Genomic DNA, 18,477 nt, shown 5'->3' with positions numbered 1-18,477 from the left:
CGTTGGAGATTGGACTCTCACTCTTCCGCTCCTGGCTCTGCTCTGGGGGGGGGGAGGGGGATGATAATATGCAGTATGAAGATTCAAGAGATAGGGGGTTTCCCCACTTATCCACAATCACTCCAGACAGGGAGACATACCGGGGGTGTTCACATTACTCACCTTCAACTAATAACATTCCAGACAGGGAGTTTGACAGGGGGTATCCTCATATCTCACAAGTGAACAGTGACCAGGGCAAGGGTACAGCCTGGCAACTACAACACAAAGGGAGTCAGCAGGAAGGGGGGTGGCCAGGGAGGTGACTCCTGATTCTGGCACCTCTGGTACAGGTGGGAAAACTTCCAACCTTAAGGGTGACCCTGATGCCCAGAATCCAGTATTGGTTGGCCTCGGGGCCGAGGGACAGTGCTCCCAGGGAAGGTTCATTGTGGACCTGGGGACTACCACCCCCCAAGGTATGCTGGGTTGGACAGAGAAGGTCCAGCCAGCCAGCCGGGGGGCAGGTTGACCGGGTACACGGGGCAACAAAGTCCTGGCTGGCTGAGCCTGGTGGGCGAGCAGATAGGCCAGGCCACAGCTCTAAAGGTGCTTGGAAATGTAGGGCTGCCACACTGGGCTCACCTAGCCTAGCAGGAGAGCAAATGAGCCCTGCACCCTTGCCAGGTCCGAGAAGGTCGCAAAGGACCAGATACCCCCCCCCCCAAATACCTCAGGGAATATGTTAATCTGCAGACCAATTTTGAAGGAAACTACTGAAGGAAGACTCCACAAGTAAAGGAACTGTCTAGTATTGAAGAGTTCTTTTAATTTCTGATACATTTATTCCCAAAATGTTAGGATGTGTGTCATGGATGTGGAAGGACAAGGGTGTTCCCCAGGTCCGAAGAGGTTGCAATGGATCAATCACACACTCATAAATCTTACGGGAATTATTACAGGGTGTGATGGATCCGGAACACGTCCGGTCAGTGAGGTCGCATATATGAGCAGAAATGTTTAACCCGGGGGAAAGGGGTGTTGTGTCCTGAGCCTGCAGAAGCAAGTTCGGGACATTGCTATGGTCCCGGGTTGCTGCAAGCTGCCCGGGACCAGACAGCATGGTGCCAGCCTCGCGTGCATGCGCGAGGCGCAAAAACGCGCCAATCAGCTGTATCGATTTTGCCCAGGGATCCAGGCATACTTAAGAGGCCTGCGAGCCTCTTAGTGTCTGTTGGGTTTTTGCTGTAGAAGAGAATAAAGAACTGAATTGTTGCAGAATGAGTCTCCAGGCCTCTGATTTCTCAAGGGACTTAACAGTTTCTTTCCTTGGTTAGTTTCCATCCATTGTTTCTTGTCTTGCCTTGTGGTATTTTCCAAAGCAAGGGATAATTTAAAAGAAGAGAGAAAATGCATAGAGATTTTAAGGCAATATAAGGAGAATGAAAGGAAAGTCAGTGTGGTGTTGGATTAATTTGTTAGAGCAGGAGCAGGGGAACCCTCAAATTAGTCCATCTTGACCCCTTGAAGGTGATGGGGTGGGGGTGACTTGGGGCCAGTCACTCTGAGCCTCATAACTTCACTTTTTTTTCTGGGTAACAATAGAAAGAAGGAGCATTATGTACATTACTTTTTAAATGTCTTAATAAAAAGTAAGCTATAACTCTAGTAAGTTAAAATATATAGTAAATAAACTAAAACCCTCTACGGCAGGAAAGATTTTAAAAATAAAAAGATTGAAACTGGGATGAAACTTAAATGAGGCAATGCTGGAGAGGTATTTCAGAGGTTTGTAGATTGAGGAGAACCAGTGTGTTGTGGTTAAAGGAAATGGGCTGGAGACCACAGGTTCAAGTTCTGTCTTAGGTATGAAGCCAAATGGCTGACTTTAAGCCAGTCACTCTTTCTCAAGCCTCAGAAGGGGAAGGCAAAGTTAAACCATTTTCAAAATTGTTGCTGAGAAATTTCAGATAAAAGAATGAATGCTTTGAGAAGGTTGAAAACTGGAAATTATGTACATGGTGCAACTGAGGAGATGTTAATACATGGAGATAATGTTCTTATGGCATGTCTGTGTGGCTTGTTTGAAGGGTGCTTAAAAACTATATGTGCGCACAGGATAGAGAAGAAAGAAAAAAAGGAGGAGGAGGAGGAGGAGAGGGAGGAGGAGAAGGAGGAGGAAGAAGAGAAAGAAAGTCTTAAGAACAAAATGCACTGTATAAAATGATATGTGGGTGTGACTGAAGCAAGGATAGTTAGCAAGGTTGAAAAGTATGGTGAGATACAATGAACAGCACTTTGGTAAATTAGATTTAATAGCAGAGGCATGTGCAGTGATGGTCATTGTTTTCAAAATGGTGGGTATCTCTTCTTTGTATAGGTGTGTAATTATACAACACATATTAAAAGGGCAGGATGCTGATCTGTACCGAATATATGGCAGTGACAGTTGCCATGGACACACTTTTCTGGATGTATTTCCTTTCTCTTTTCTCATGCCTTTGATTTCTTTGACTTGCTACTTATTCCTTTTCTTCCATAATACTGCTAACCTTAGAAGAGAATAACATGCTGGATGTGTACATGTATATGCAAATATATATGAAATGGATATAACCCAAAAACTATGTTTTTTCTGAAGTCTATATATACCAGTAGTTGATCATTATTCCTAAAATGGCTGTTGTAATGGGAGGAAGGTAATGGATATTATTATGAAACTATTAAAGCAGCAGAAAAAAAATAAGAAATCAGAAATCTATTCTGATGGAAAAAATGGAAGATTTCATGAAAAATTGTTAGCATTAACCTGCATCTGCCTTTATTATTATTATTTTATTATTTCCAAAGGGAAATCCTTGATTTGCTTCTCTGTCCCAATGTTATTTAGGAGATAGATTCCTTCCTTCCTTCCTCCCTCCCTCACTGCCTCCCTCCCATGACTTAAGCTGTAATGAAGGATTAATTAGGATGGTGACTCCCTGGATTGATCAACCTGTCTCTTCCCATGTTGATAATGTAACTGCATCACTCTGACCTTCGGGATGTAATAATCCATTCCCATCCAAAAGGCCAACCGAGTGCTTTACTGCACCGATGAACTTTCCTGTGTAAGCCTTAAGAGCTGACATTTATAAAACTGCTGCTGAACTCTGCTGATGAGGTTTGCCCTAATATACCAGAGGTGTGAAGCTAGCCAGCACTTTCAAGCACTAACAGAGTTATGAGTGGGTGACCTTTCTGAAATGGTGGAGGAACAGATGAAACCAGATATGGCCTCTTGCTTTGGGGACTCTTGGACCTCCTTTTTTAAGCTTTCATTTATTTGGGACCAAAGGTTTCAGAGTCTAGTCAAAATGTGCAGAACATGTTAATACATCCGTATTGCTATTTGTTCAAGGCTAAGTGGGACCAGTTGGTCTTCTGAAAGTTTGCAAGATTAGTAAAGGGATAGGAAAAGTGGAGGAGAAAATTCGAAGTCACTGAAGTCTGGACTAGAACTACACATCTCTATATGATCCTTTATCCAGGCTTTCATCTTTCTGACAGTTAAAATTCTATTAAGATTTTTATTGCCATTGTTTTGTCTTTGTCCTATGGGGCTGAAACTAAAAACTAGAAGAGGCTAGCTTGATGCATTAAATGTATTTATTGTCCTGTTTCTAACAACTTATATCTCACCTTAAGTAGGATTTGGGGTTTTATAAAATATGTGGAATTCAGAATATGAGATAATAATTCAAGGGAGAGCATTTTGGCCTCCTTATACTAATTAACAAAAAAGCCTACACACTGTATAATGTTATATTATACTATAACATCAAATGTATAAAAGAAAATACATGGAAAAACTTTGCCATAAAGGAAACAGTTCCAAGATTAGGTTGCGTAAAAATCCTCTTCCCTGCTGCTTTATTTGAGGAGTGGAGGACTTAGCGTGGAGATGGGTGACATAAACATTTAATAAACAAACAAAAAAACATTGTGTTTGGCCTCTTGCCCAGCTATTAAGAAGATTGCAACTTCCAAGAGGGGCAAATAATATCACATCATTGCACAATTGATGGAATTTATGTTTCCTGCATTGTACATTACACATGTCAGTTAAATAACGATCTCATGGCAAATGTGATATTATTAATCCTTTGGGCCAGATAACCATCATTACTTTCTTTTCTCCTTCTACTGAAAGCCAGAGTTTTATTTTTCTGTTTCTCCCACATTTTTTAAGATTTTAAAAATTCTGTCTTTATTATTTTTATAAATAACTCAACGCAGCAAACATATAGATTCCTCCTCCTTCCCCCTATTTTCCCCACAACAATAATCCTATGAGATGAGATGGGCTGAAAGAAAATGACTGATCCAAAGTCACCCAGCTTGCTTTCACGCCTAAGGTGGAACTAGAACTGACAATCTCCTGTCCCAAAGCTACAACTAGCAAGAATGGAAGAAACCTCTTGGATGAGAAGCAAAATGTTTTCAGTGAAAAAGAACCAAGAAAATGCAGTTGCCTTTTGAACAGCACCTTTGGGACAACCATGACCTGGATGATTGAGAAACTCCATAATCACAATCTTCTGGCTTTTAGCCTGGTGCCTTAATCACTAGACCACACTGAAGAATGATATGTTCTTCTTCCAGCCCAGAGATTTATGTAGAAAATCAGAAAAAAAAAACACTTTGTGATTGATCCCCAACTTTTACAATGACTTTACTTTGAACTATAAAAAAGCTGGTCATTTTTAATTGGATAAATGATTGCATGAGAGAGCTTAAAGTTGGATGTATTGGGGGGGGGGTAAGGGGGAACTCTGAGTACTTTCCAATCAATATATTAGTTGTTTCAGGACAGCTTTTCTTAACTAGGGTTTCATGGAACTCTGGGGTTCCAGAAAGAGATTGTGATTGAAAAAAATACACATCTCAGCAATAAGAATTTTTATGAGCCACAATTCAGCTGCCAGCCTGCGGCTTTGCTATAGCTGTAAACAGTGTAAAATGTGAATTGGGTAGCTTGGAAGTGAATTGTATTTTTTTTCTTTTTCTTTTTTTTTTTGCAATTTTTATTCAGGGGTTTCCCGAGACCTGAAAATTATTTCAAAGGTTCCTCCAGGATAATAATGTGAAGAAAACATGTTTTAGAGAATATCAGAATGTTAGGTGGCAATCATCCAAGCAGGATTTTTCAAGCCGAGGATCATCAAAACAGATTGAAAAAAATAGGACACCAGTTGAATGGATGCCTCCAAATGCCATTTGACTGCATCACTCAGCAACTGCCTATCTTAGTTGTTGTCCTTTGAGAAAGATTTCTGGAGTGCCATTCAAAACTGGGGAAAATAAATGGACTGAGATTCATGTTCTGCTACCTTGTTAACTGGATCCTTTTTCTCATTTTGATCAAGCATTACCTAATTATTATTCCAGTCTCAGAAACAACATATTTACTACTCATAAAGGCTAGATGAAGAAAGTTCCAATACTGGGAACTGGAATCAGATGGACCGCTGCAGATATCTCAGCTAAAATGCTCAGCTGAAATTCTCACCCACCCCTCTCTGATATTCTCAGTACTTTATTGCTGGGCATCAGATTAAAAAGCATAATGGTGCTAGTTTGTGCATTCAAACGCTCTGAACCATCTGCATTTTCTAATTAGAAAATTGCATTCTCTGATAAACTCTACCCCTCTTGGGCCTTGCGCTGTATGTTTTTCTCCGATGAAGATATTGCAACTCTTTATTAAATCCTTGATGGAGCTGCAATTAATGCCATCTTTATAGAACCGACACCTTTAAAGTAATCTAATGGGAGTTTGTCACTAATGCAAACTTCCCTGATTAATTAAATAAGACATTGGGCTTCATAAAGCAATCACTGGAAAATGAAATTCTATTTACATCTAAATGCATATTATTATTATTATTTTTTAAAAAAATAAATCCCGGAAACTTAATTTCATGTTATATGATCCCTCTTACTCTGTCATCCTCATGTGATCTCAAAATTAATTTTCTTCTGCTCTGATATGTTTCCAAGCCTGAAATATTTCTCATGAATAAATTTCAGTTTTTCTCCATAGACCAATATCTCAGTGCTGCCTCTTGCAAACAATCTGTAGCACCAGCTCTGGCTAGGAACATGATGTAGTTGTATCATTCCTGTTATGCAAAGATGTACTTTTTAAAAAAAATCTACATTGCTCATAGTAGCTTGGCACAGGCTACACTTTCCCACTGGGCCACACTAAAAAAAAGTGACAGTCCAAACAGAGACTCAAATTTAATTAATTTCAAGTGTATTAAACGTAAATTGATTTCACTAAATAGAGTGAATACATTTATTCTATATATGTTTAATGATTTTCCCTACTGACATTAAAACTTGCAAATCAGAGTCTTCAGGAGCAATGCTTAGTTATCCAGAAGAAACTACACATCCACTCTTGAATTCCTTGTCTTCTAACAAGTAAAGTTTCATACCTTGCTTAGATTATTCTTCAGTTTGCTTATCCATACCCAAGCCCACACAATACTTTCTAATTTCCTTGTCAGATATTTCTGGATGATATCATTTTCATTGCAATGATGCTTCCTGTAATCTTAAACAAGAACACAGAGGCGAATGCACAGGTCTGAAGAAGTCTATAGGCCAAAGAACAAATGATGATTATGACGTACCACCATGTCATTTTCTATTCTTAGATTTTCTCCATAATAATCTGTCCCTAACTTGGTATTTGTTTGGATGAAGTATAATATTCTGGCCAGATGGTAAATCCTATGAAGAAAGACAGTTTAGTTCCCTATCTATTATAGTTTATAATAAACAGAAATCAGTTTAAGACTCTTCTACTATTTTTTTTTCCCTTAATTTGGCCATTATTGCCAATAGAAAAAAAATATCTCAGCTTTTAAAGATCTATTTGCTAGGAATATAAGAGAGAGCTCCTTCCTTTCTTCCTCCCTCCCTCCCTCCCTTTCCTCCCATCCCTCTCTGTGGAATCACTATTCTGATAAATTGTCACTGGATGGCACTGTGAGGCTATGTGTAGGTCGGAATGAAAATGGCTTCTTAAATTCTCCACCCTTCATTAAACATTTTTCCAGAGGGGAGATGGATTTCCCACAATTTGGAGAAGCACACAGGAAAACTCCAAAAATTCATCTCTGGAGGAATTTCAACACAGCAGCTATAGGAAACAGATTTGTTAATTGATGCTGATTTACATGCATGCCTGAAACTGCTCAGAATATTTATGGATGACAAAATTGTGAGAATGGAGAAAGGAAATCCATGACAAGGGCAGAAACCTTTTGACAATTTGGAGGAACTCTGAACGAGCATCTCAGAAAAATGCACTGTATTTTTTTTCCCCAGAAAAATGTGATCCTGATAAATTGCTTTATTGCTTAGAGTCTGTTTGGCTCCTAGTTCCCTCCTTTCTGTGAAGGGTTGATCCAACTGGCTGTGTCAGTTTCTCCCACATTCAAATTAAATCTAGATCTTTAGAGGTTTGTGAATTTTGATTAATTATTATCAAGAAAGAAATAACAGGAACATGTTACCCACCTGCATTGTCCTAATTCTGACTGTTTTAGCTAATCCCAATGTGGATGCAATCACATAGTATCTGCCAATCAAGGAGCTGTAAACAATGAACCATCACAAAACTCAAGTCATAAGCTTTCTTTGGATAGTTTAAAAAATAACAAAGAAACAAAAATCAGAAAAGGAACAGCAGTTCCAGCCATGGAACCATTACCCAAGAGGTGTTTGGTTTCTCTAGCCCAGATGTGTTCAGACAGAGGTTAAACAGTCATTTGCTAAAGATGCTTAGATAGGATTCCTTGGCTAACAAGGGGTTGAATTCAAAGGCCTTGATAGCCTCTTCAAACTCTAAGAGATGGCAACTTTTATCCAGTGCTGGAAAGAGTCTTTACTATATAGAGATGTGAAACATGGAGAGTCCACTCATGGAAAGCAGAAGAATGCAAGGTTCTACTCTTGAGTTCAACTGAATCCCACAGACACAGGGAAGAACTGAAAAGCTCCTTGCTTACATAGGTGAATGAGTAAACTTTGCTTGCTTTGATATTCAAGTTTTTTTAAAAAAATATGCTTAAATTCTTTAATTAAATTCTTAAATTCTTTCATTTGGGAAATGGAACCCAATCTCTGAAGACTTTGTGAGGTCACAAAGAATGGAAGGAGTCGGTAAAAGGCAGTCATTTACACTTATTGTCCACATTTGCTAACATTAAAATGCAATTGTCCCGGGGAAATAATTTATCACTGGGTTTGCTATCACAAGTATGAAAGAATGATGAAGCATACTTTAAAATGAATACATATTTGTGCTTTTCAAGAAAGCTCTCATTAATCCTGCTGAGTTTCTGGCTTCTCCTGATTTGCTCTTATTCCTCCAGGGTATTGCTGTGGATGAATGGTGAATGTTTTGTTGCTAGTGGATCCATGTCAGGACATCTCCATGATAGCATTAAGTTTGGACAGTATTTGTATTTCAACAAAAAACACACGTACAGACATATTAGCTTTGCATTTGATTTTTAACCTTTAAAAAATAGTGGCCAATATTTTTTTAACCTTTAAAAAGCCTGGATTACTTAAAGTATGTTTGGTCTCTTCAAAGAGCAGAGGCTAGTTTTCTGGAGAATAAAAGGAGAGAAGGGAAGAGATCCTTTCACTCTTGCAAGCTTACAATAAAGCTAGAGATGATACTCACAAATATGCTTCTGGACTACCTCAAAGGGCTAACATCAAGGAACTGCATTGAGGGGAAAACCTGTATTTTCCAAAGAATCTATTCTAGGTGGAAATGCATTAAATTTTTTAAAGGTTAAAAAAAGAAGCAATCTTTCAGCCACCTCTTTCATTTTAGACAATGCTTCTCCATCAATTCTATTTCTAACCTAGTGAATCTTTGTCCACCAAAACTGAGAGTTTAATGGAGAACTCCATGAAGCTCCACAAGTAGCCTCTTAGATTTTCCTGCATATTATGACCATATAATGTTGTTCATTTTTTGCACCATTTCCGTTCTAAAAAAAAAGGATTTCATATTTAAATTAAACAGGAATCAGCACGGAAATATGACTAAAAAAAAAGACAAAGTCTATTTTAGGCTTCATTGATAGAAATATAGTTTCCAAGTCATGCAAGGAAGAGTTCTGCATTACTCAGGCTCCATATTAAGCATGGCATCCTGTTCTTGAGTATCTTACTTTAGAAAAATTCTAAAGATTCTTCTGCATGGTGGCACAGTGGTTAGAATGCAGTATTGGACTTTGCCCATAGACTGGAGTTCGATCCTGATGGGCTCAAGGTTGATTCAGCCTTCCATTTTCTGAGATTGGTAAAATGAGGACCCAAATTGTTGGAGGCAATCTGTTGACATTATAAACTGATCAGAGAAGGCTGTAAAGCACTATGGAGCAGTATATAAATGTAAGAGCTGTTGCTATTCAAATAAAGTGGTTCAGAAGAGACAAGGAAGATGATCAAGGGACTAGACATTAAATCTTATGATAAGAAACTGAAGGAGATGGGCAACTTTAGCTTTGAAACGATGTCAAGATCTGTTCTCCATAATTTCAGAATATATAGAATAATAGATTTTAGTAATAGGAAGCCAGATGCTTTTTGAATGTTAAAAATAACATCCTCACAGTAAAATCAGACCGATAGTGGAACCAATTACTCAGAGATATTGTGGGCTTCACTGGATGTCTTCAAAGAGATGCTGCATAGCCATCTTTTAGGAATGCTTAAATGTATTCCTAAAATGAGCAGGGGGTTGACTTCAATGGCCTTATATAGCTCCTCCCAATGACTTAATTCCAGAAAAAAACCAGCAGCAGTAGAATGTGATCATAATTCAAAATAAAAATAAAAATCCAGGCAAATCTCATTCTTGGCACTTGCTAGATATACCCAAAGAATTAAGAACCTTAGATATAATCAGATACTCAAAAGATGTCAGTATCATCAGTGCTGCTTTGCTGGTCTGAATGATCATACAGATTAAACAAAAAACTAAGGACTAACATTTCTCTGGGAAGTCTTTCAAAAACAGCTTAGTAGTAAGTGCAAACTTTCGATTTAGTGGATGTGATAGATTGTGACTTGGAATGGCATGCTGAGAGTCCTATTTAAAAAATGAGCAGGATCATGACAAAAAGTGGTTAGGCCAATTAAAAAGTAGAATGTGATTTAAATTTAATTAACAATTACCGTATATGCCGGCGTATAAGACGACTTCCGGAAGCGCTAAACTCGGCGCCAAAGACGGGGGTCGTCTTATACGCTGAGTCGTCTTATATGCTGGAAATACTGGTAGTTTCCGGCATATAAGACGACGTTCTAGGAATGCGGTTCGGCGATAAAGACGGGGGTCATCTTATACGCCGGGTCACCAAATACGCCGGCATATACGGTATATTAATTTACTACCATTGGTACACTTATTCCCTAAGTATGCATATTTTCCCTATTAAATATTCCTTTTTTATATTGAAGATTACAATTAAAACAATAAAAATATATAGACACATACAAAAAAGGAATAAATAGAAGATGCAAAAAAAAAAGACTTTTGCTGATTATTAAAAATAGTTTTATTTTAACTTATATTTAAAATTTATTTTGCTAAAGATTGATGGAAACTATCCAGTGTTGTAAAAACTTGGTGATCCAAAATTATCAAATAGCCAAAAAGCAGTTAATAAGCAATTTCTGAATGTGATCAAAAAAGTATGCAAAAAAGTATAAAAAGTATTTAAAAATTATATGAAACACTTTTAAAAGAACACTGGATATATTCTTTTTTTATAAAAAGTGTAAAATACTTTCAGAATAGAATAGAATAGAATAGAATAGAATAGAATAGAATAGAATAGAATAGAATAGAATAGAATAGAGCTGGAAGGGACCTTGGAGGTCTTCTAGTCCAGCCCCCCCACTCAAGCAGGATAACCTATACCATCTCAGACAAGTGATTGTCTAGTCTCTTCTTAAAAATCTCCAGTCATGGAGTGCCCACTATTTTGGGGGGCAAGCTGTTCCACTGGTTGATTGTCCTCACTGCCAAGAAGTTTCTCTTTGATTAGTTTCCAAACATTGTTTCTTGTCCTGCCCTCTGGTACTTTGGTGAATAATGTGACTCCTCTTCTTTGGGGCAGCCCCTCAAATACTCATGCCTCCCTTATTTCTTCTTTTCTTTAGACTAGCCAAACCCAAGTCCTGCAGCCGTTCTTCATATGTTTTAGTCTCCAGACCGTTGATCATCTTAGTTGCTCTTCTCTGATTTTTTTCCAAACTCTCAATATCTTTTTTGTAGGATGGTGACCAAAATTGGCTGCAGTATTCCAGGTGTGGTCTTACTAGGGTTTTATAAAGCAGTACTAATACCTCACATGATCTTGAGCCTATGCCTCTGTTTATACAACCCAGGATTTTATTAACTTTTTTGGCTGCTGCTGCACACTGCTGGTTCATGGTTAAGTGATCATCCATTAGGACTCCAAGATCCCTCTCAAAGTTACTGTTTTTAAGCTAGGTCTTGTGCAATCTTTACTTGTACCTTTGATTTTTCCTACCTAAATGTAAAACTTTGCTTTTCTCCACATTGAAACTCATTTTTTTGGATAGGGCCCATTGTTCAAGTTTGTCAAGATCTTTTTGGATCCTGAGTTTGTTTTCTGGGGTGTTGGCTACTCCTGCCAGTTTGGTATCATCTGCAAATTTGATGAGTTCCTCTTCAATTCCCTCATCTAAGTCATTGATGAAGATATTGAAGAGTACTGGGCCTAAGACAGAACCTTGTGGTACCCCATTGCTTACTTCTCTCCATGTGGATGTAGTGCCATTGAGGACTACTCATTGACTATGGTTTGGCAGCCAGCTACAGATCCATCTGGTAGTGATGTTGTCTATTCCACCTTTTCCCAGCTTACCAAATAGTAGGTTGTCGTCTACTTGAACAAATGCCTTACTGAAATTTAAGTATATTATGTCCACAGCATTTTGCTGCTCTATTAGTTTAGTTACTTTGTTGAAGAATGAAATAAGATTGGTTTGGCGTGATCTGACTTTAACAAACCCATGCTGGCTACTAGTTATAACTTTGTTTGCTTCTAGTTGTTTGCAGATCTGTTTTTTGATTATCTTTTCTAAGATCTTCCCAGGTGTTGATGTTAGACTGACTGGTCTGTAGTTTCCTGGGTCCATTTTTTTTCTTTCTTGAAGTTGGGAACCACATCAGCCCTTTTCCAATCCTCAGGTACTTCCCCAGTGCTCCAGGATTTATGAAAGATGTGATGTAATGGTTCTGAGATAACATCTGCCAGCTCATTCAGAACTCTGGGATGTAATCTGTCAGGCCCCATTGATTTATATTCATCAAGGTTGGATAGGTGTTCTTGTTTATTTTAATTTTTGTTTATTTTAATTTTTGGTTCTAACTTTTGCAGGGTTTTTTTGGGGGGGGGAGGGTATGTTGGCCTATAGTTTATTTTTGTGTGAAGACTGATGCAAAGTATGAGTTAAGCAGCTCTGCTTTCTCCCTGTGGCCTGTTATTTCCTTGGTATCTTCTCTCTTTAGTAGACCTACTGAGGTGGGCAGGAAATAGTTCAATATATCTATGTCTTAATAGGAATGCTTGTTGCTGATAATAGTTAATAGATAATATTAAGTTTGGCTGTGAAATGTAACCTAAATCATATAACCTGTGTGTCATAATTATAGAGATGTGTTCATGCTATGTAGAAACCATTTTACAAGAAGTGTCAGTGTCAACTAAAAGTCACAGATGTTGTAAGATAGCACCCGTGCAGAAAGGTGTGGTAAGACAACCGTTTGTGTGAACTTCTCCTTTTTCCTTGTGTAGCCTCAAGATATAAACTTCTCTGTTTTAGTGTGTTAAAGGTGGATAAGAAGTCATCTATTAGGTTAAGCGTGGGCGGCAAGCTGTATAAAAGTGACACCCTCAGAGTAACTCAGGGTTCAGAATTTGTCATGCTAATACTCTGAACCATCGTGCACGAATAAAAACCTGTTTTCTCCAACCCTTCGTGGTCTTGTCTTCTGATGTAAGTATCGTGGTTTTTCCCACAACAATTATCTGGCGACCGCGGCAGGACGGCAAGGAGTCTTGGGGCTCTCTGGAGGGCACACCCTGATGCCAGGGGCCTGTAGTGTTAGGGGGAACATCCCAGGCGCCATCGGACCTTTTATTCCGAGGGACTTCCCTGTGACACAGGGCTCCAGCATTGGCGGTCGGCCACTCCAAGAACCACTGATGAAGGGTAAGGAGACCAGGCAACTTTCCAGCCGGCTAGAGGACAAATGATTCGCCTGCAGGCAAGTATTGAAAGGGAAATAAGGAATCCCTCCCTGTAAGCAGGGACGGAGGAGAGGACTGATCACCCTCTCTTTGGAATAAGGTGGGAGGATTGTTGTGTGTGTTTGCAGTGAGTGAGTGGCGCTCGAACTTCCCATCGGTGACCGTTGAGTTTCCGGCTCCCTGGGTCTAGCGCGTATAAGTGAAACCCTCAGTGTAATCCCGAGTGGAAGGACCCCTTACCTTCCTCTCATCCCCTTTCCTCATTTGTCTTGTCTGGTGCCCTGGGAGGCTCATGGGGGGGTGGTGAAAGTGTACTCCTTACTCCATTGGGGTGTATGTTAAAGCATTTTAAGTCTGCTTATGAGGATCAGGATTGTGGTATTAAGTGGAGCAGGCATAAGTTGAGGATCTTCTGTGAGGTAGATTGGCCCAGCTTTAACATAGGCTGGCCAAGCACAGGGACACTAGATCCATTCATTGCTCTAAAAGTACATTAGTTAGTGTTCAATCCCATGTTAGGGCACCCAGACCAGGCACCCTATATTGATGTGTGGCTCGGCTTGTTGCAAAGACCTCCACCATGGATTCAGAAATGCAAAACTGTCCCCTATGTTAAAAAGTTTAAAGATAGAAAAAGTTGGGGACAAGCCATAATCCAACCAGATGTCCAGGATCAAAGGACCCAAACTGGACCTTCAGCAAGAGGTGCTGAGAGGGTCCAAGGCAGAAGAGGAACGGATGGGACTGCAAATAGAAGACAGAGAAGTGGGAGGACTGACAGCTGAACAAACGAGGACAAAGACTGAGGAAGCATCTTTGAATGCTCCCCTTAGACAAGTAGATCAATTGGTTGTCAGTAAGGACGATCCAGCAGAAACAGCCACAGCTCCTCTATTCCAACATATGCCTTTTATTACATCAGACCTTCTTGTTTAGAAATTTCATTATGGCCCATTTAGTGCAAAAAACAAATCAAGTGTCCGAAAGACTTTTGTGAATAGAGAGAAGGAGGAGGAAAAGAAAAAGGATCAGAAAATGCAAAGGAAAGCTGAATTGCTGGCAGCTGCTATGATGGGGGTGTCAAGGGGAGGTGGCAGAGGTAGAGGACGGGGAAGGGTGTTAGGACAAAACCAGTGTGCCATATGTAAGAAGGAAGGACACTGGAAGGGTGAATGTCCAGAAAGAGAAAAGGAGGAAGAAAAAGGAGGGGGAAGAGGTAGGTTTGCGAAGAGCTACAGAGGTGGCCCAAGGAGAAGCCAGGGAGGGAGAGAAAGAAGAAGAGGATTTTCAAGGACTCCCCTCATAGGCCTGGCAGAAGCAGAGGAATGGGACTGAGACCGACTGGGTTCAGCCCGCCTCCCAGAACCTGTGGTCAGTATAACAGTAGGAGGCAAACCTATTCCCTTCCTTGTGAATACTGGAGCCACCCGATCAGTCCTAACCCAACCCCTAAGCCAAGCCTCCCCTCACTCTATCAACATACAAGGAGCAACAGGAAAAATATTGCAGAGACCCTTTTTGGAGCCCTTAAGTTGCACTAGGGGAGGAAAAACTATAACCCTTCAGTTTGAATATATGCCAATTCTTTTATTGGTAAGGGATCTGCTTTGTAAACTAAGGGTGCAGATCTCCTTTGAAGAAGATGGCACAATGGCCATAAACTATGGAAAGGTGATGATGGAAGTACCCCATGCAGAGGAATGGAGAATGGTGATGCTGGCACAAGCAGTAGAAGCAAATACAAAGTGGAAAGAGTTCAATATGCCACACCTGTGGGCAGAGGACAACCCCCCCCCGGTTTTGCAAAGCATCGTCCACTATCTGCCAGCTGCCTGTACTGAAGAATAGGAAAGAGTTAAGAGGATTTTTTAGTTGCTGCTGGCTTCTGCCGAATATGGATCCCTACCTTTAGTTTAATAGCAAGATCCCTATATGAGGCCACAGAGGATGGGAGATAAAGAACCATTGCGATAGGAACAGCAAGAAAATAACAGCTTCACCGCTCTCAAGGAGGCTCTAATGTGCGCCCCTAGTTTAGGTATACCAGACTTGGACAAGTTATTTCAACTGTTTGTAGATACAAAGCAAAATGTGGCAGTAGGAGTTCTCACCCAGAAAACAGGAACCTGGCATCACCCGGTCACTTATCTGTCTAAACAGCTTGACAATGTAGCCAGAGGATGGCCGGCTTGAAGCTAACAAGTTGACTTTTGGACAAAAGTTAGATATCTACACACCCCATGCTCTTAAAGCTGTCTTAGGAGCAAAAGGACATTTGTGGCTAACCAACCCATGCATGCTGAAATATCAAGCTCTAATAATACATAATCCAATGATTATATTAATTTAATCAAACTCACTGAATCCAGCCACGCTGTTGCCTGAATCAGACTTGGAAACCACACGTAGTTGCATACAAGCTATCGAAGAAACTTACACTAGCCGCTCAGACATGAGAGATGTCCCCCTGCTTGATCCAGACTTTACAATATACACGGGTAGAACTAGTTTTATGCAAGAAGACATTTGAAAGGCAGGATGTGCTGTGGTGATTTTGGAGGAAGTATGGGAAGCTGAGCAACTTCCGCCCGGTACAAATGCTCAGCTAGCTGACCTGCATGCATTAACTAGAGCTTTGGAGTTGGCAAAAGGAAAGTGCATTAATATTACACAGACTCTAAGTATGCATTCCTAACAGTGCAAGTCCATGGAGCCTTATACAAAGTAAGAGGACTTATAACTTCAGGGGGAAAGGATGTTAAATATGGACCACAGATATTGCGTCTGCTGAATAGTGTGGGGAGCCTAAGGAAGTAGCTGTAATGCATTGCAAAGGCCATCAGAAGGGAGCATCAGATATTCAATTAGGAAATAATAAGGCAGACAGGGAAGCTCACATTGCTGTACTAAAGGCACCTTCTGAGCATACAAATTGTCTAGCTTTGTGGACCCCTGAGGAACAGGACCAGGGTAAACCAAACTACTCTCAGGAAGACTTGGACAAAGCTGAGATGCTGGAAGCAAGGCAGGAAGATGGTTGATGGATTTGGCCAGACCAGCGAGTCTCTATCCCAGGATATATGGCATGGGATGCAGTGCAACAGGTTTATAAGCAACTGCACCTGGGAAAGGCGGCACTGGCAAATGCCCTGAAGAGAGAGGTTTATATTGACAAAATAGACAGTATTGCAGCGAATGTTTATGCTAGATGTGAGATCTATTCCACCAACAACCCAAGGCAAGGACCCCAACTGCCTCAAGAACATCAGCCCAGAGGAAATTATCCCTTCGATTCCTTGATGATTGATTTTACTGACATGCCATGCTCAGGTCCCTATAAAGCAATGCTAGTCATAGTATGTACATACACTAGATGGCTAGATTGCATCCCTACAAAGAGGAAGAAGAAAAAAGCAACTGAGGTCGCAAAAGCCTTGCTTCATATTATTATTCCCAGGTATGGGTTGCCATCTAGAATCTCTTCAGATAATGGTCCTGAATTTATCCATAGAGCCACCCAAAGGATAGCAGCTATGCTAGGAATAACATGGAAGCTTGACTGTAGTTTCCATGCTCAATCAGGAGGAAGGGTGGAGAGAATACATAGACCATTAAGGAAAAATTGGCAAAAATATGTCAGGAGACTCAGCTTAAGTGGCCAGATGCTTTAAATATGGCCCTGGTTGTGGTAAGGTGTGCCCCACAAAGGGGGCTGCTCGTGTCTCCCTTTGAATTATTGTATGGCAGAGTCCCCAACTTACTCAAACCAGGTGTCCAGAACTCTGAACAAGTGGCAGATACTGTTAAATTAGAACAGCTGCAGGCTCTTAACACTATAGTCCAGTGGCTACACCAATATGTTCTAACCCAAAGACCCCATGTCTTGGTTACACTAACACATAATATACCACCGGGACAGGAGGTCTGGGTAAAGGATTGGAAGAGGGAGGTCTTAAGCCTAAAGTGGAAAAGGGCTGTATACTGTTGTTATGTGTTCTCCCCTTGCTATTAAGGTGGCTGAGATCAAATTGTGGATCCATTGGTCCAGGGTTAAATTGGCAGCCCCCACCCAATGGAAAGTGAATAGTAACCCAACTCAACCCTTTAAACTATCCCTGCATCGTAGAAGAAGGAGCCTCTCCCCTTCTGGTGACACCCCGGACGCTGCACCCCTGCGAACGGGAGAGGTGAAGCAAACCCCTGCAGGTGTTACTCCGGAAGCTAACACCCATCGCACGGGCAACAACAGGTCCCTACCTTGGAAACTGCGTTCACATCATTAGTCTTAAAAGTCTTTTTAATTGGTTATGGATTCCACCCAGAGGATGAGGGAAACTGCCTGTATTAGGAAAGGGCTCATCCCAACAATTTGGGTGGTGGTAATGTTGTTGTTAATCACTGTTATAATTAACTCTCTGTTTCTGTATAGAGGGATCACAGTCAAAGAGAAGGGGGTTAAGGGTGTGCCTGAGGACTGGCTAATTGAACCCGATGATCTGAATATCAGTAAGGCTGTCACCCCATCCCCCACTTTAAGTTCTCCAGAACCTGTATCAACCTCTGTGGGATAGGGTCTTTCCACAAGGGAGGGCGATCATAAGGGAGTAAGTGGTGATGAATATCTCTTGGGGGACCCACAACCTTACCCTTCAGACCACGTCCCTCCTTGTGATGAATGTTTTGTGGACCTTCCTACAGGGATACACTTTGTTTATATGGCTTTGGTATTGAGGGGACTGGTGAAGACCCTAAGACCTACCTCACGGTCCAAGTAGAACGAATCTATGATGGGCAAATTAGGTCTTTAGGCTGGTCTGTATATGATAATCTGAAGAAACTGGAAGATGACCCCCTCCCTGTAAGTACAACAGCTACTAATTTGTTTATTGAAATGGCTGAGGAGGTGGCAAAGACACTCACTGTAAAGAATTGTTTTGTATGTGGTGGTATCGACATGGGGGAGCAATGGCCATGGGAAGCTTTAGAGGCCACCCCTGAAATTTATAACAACATGTTTAATGCTGGAAACGTGACAGCTCGGACTCGCTTCTCAGGAGCTGTGTGGACTTTGGCTACTAACCTGGTTGGGAGGGACTGTTTCTTCAGAAACCATACTGTGCCGGTAGGACAT

General features: G+C 40.7%; 1 long non-coding RNA gene across 1 annotated transcript; it reads left to right on the top strand.

The window, feature by feature from the left end:
- The first annotated feature begins 12,897 nt into the window (after positions 1 to 12,897).
- Positions 12,898 to 17,048, top strand: LOC120314998. Its single transcript, XR_005558580.1, has 2 exons — positions 12,898 to 13,092; positions 13,263 to 17,048. It is a non-coding gene; the product is annotated as an uncharacterized LOC120314998 (long non-coding RNA).
- Positions 17,049 to 18,477: the final 1,429 nt, after the last annotated feature.

Source organism: Crotalus tigris, unplaced genomic scaffold, assembly GCF_016545835.1.
Source record: "Crotalus tigris isolate CLP2741 ecotype Arizona unplaced genomic scaffold, ASM1654583v1 scf7180000019042.1166422, whole genome shotgun sequence".
Lineage (NCBI taxonomy): Eukaryota > Metazoa > Chordata > Lepidosauria > Squamata > Viperidae > Crotalus > Crotalus tigris.
This window is presented reverse-complemented; position numbering and strand designations above follow the sequence as displayed.